Here is a 1,518-nt window from a genome sequence, read left to right as displayed (position 1 = left end):
ACGACCTCCGGAACAGTACGAGCTCTGCCGCCGGAGATTTGAGGGCCCCGGATACATCCCCCTCTGCCCACGCACACAGGATGTGGATGGATGTGGGATCGAACGGATGGATGTGGATGGATGGATGTGGATCGAATGGATGGATGGATGGGCGCCATGTCATCGATCCGTGTCACAGCTAGTTCTACCAATAAGAATAAAGCACATGCAATTTTGTTTTCCTTCTTCATTTCTCAAGTGCAAAGTTGGGTCTTTTGTGAATAAACTACTAGATACTTGTTGCAAAAAGGAACAACCCCATTTTTCAAAAATATTAGACCACATTTTATGTGGAATTAACCAAATGGTTGTGTGCGAAAAGGTTTCGGTCCAGCTCTTATAAAAAGACAAATTTTCGTCGATTCAATAGGAACTGAGTCAAATTTGAACTATACGTGCAACATAGTTTACTCTTTAATTTTTCCAAAATTTATTTTTGGGTACATAAGTATCTATTTAATTAGAGAAACGCCAAAAGTTTTCCAAGATTTAATCAGAGAAACACCAAAAAAATTCCAAGATTCAACCACTAGCTAGGAACGGTCATTCCCGTCGTTTTGACTGCAATTTGAAACAGGCATAAAAAATTCAAAAAAATCAAAAAAATTGGAAACCTTCGCATTGTGTCATCATATGTGGCCAAGTTCCCAGGAAAAATAACAAACTTGTAATACGGAAATTATTTTTAAAAAGTGTTCTCAGAAACGAGCTATCATGTGTGGAGATCGATGGCTTTCAAGCCAAATGATCAATCTTATGGCCACATTCATGGCATAGTTTGTTCAAATGATCTCATATTGCTCACAAGGGTGCATATTGGAATGGCAAACAATGTTGCCTAAGGAAGTTTTCATTTTCTTTGGACGAAAAACCATTTTCCATTTTTCGAGTGCCCGAAAGGAGGTTTTTTATTGAAGGACCTCCCAAATAATTGTTGCAAAATTGGACCAAATCATTTTTATAAAATACTAGGCCATATTTAATGCACAATTGACCAAATGGTTGGGTGTAAAAAGTTTTGATCCACCTCTCGTGAAAAAGACAAATTCCTGCCGATTCAGCAGGAAGCGGGTCAAATTTGAACTGCAGCTGCCTCATAGTTTGCTCTTTATTTTTTGCAAAAATCATTTCCAGGTACATAAGTATCTATTTAATCAGAGAAACACCAAAAAATTCAAGATTCAACCACTAGCTAGGAACGGTCATTCCCGCCGTTTTGACTGCATTTTGAAACGGGCATAAAAAGTTCAAAAAAAATCAAAAAATTGGGAAACCTTCGCATTGTGTCATTATATATGGCCAAGTTCCCAGAAAAAATAATAAACTTGTAATACGGCAATTCTTTTAAAAATGTGTTCTCAGAAATGAGCTATCATGCGTGAAGATTCATGGCTTTCAAGCCAAATGATCAATCTTATGGCCACATTCATGGCATAGTTTGTTCAAATGATCTCATATTATGCACAAGGGTGCATCTTG

Source organism: Triticum urartu, chromosome 4 (assembly GCF_003073215.2).
Source record: "Triticum urartu cultivar G1812 chromosome 4, Tu2.1, whole genome shotgun sequence".
NCBI lineage: Eukaryota > Viridiplantae > Streptophyta > Magnoliopsida > Poales > Poaceae > Triticum > Triticum urartu.
The sequence above is the reverse complement of the archived record's forward strand: the minus strand, read 5'-3'. Positions refer to the sequence as shown.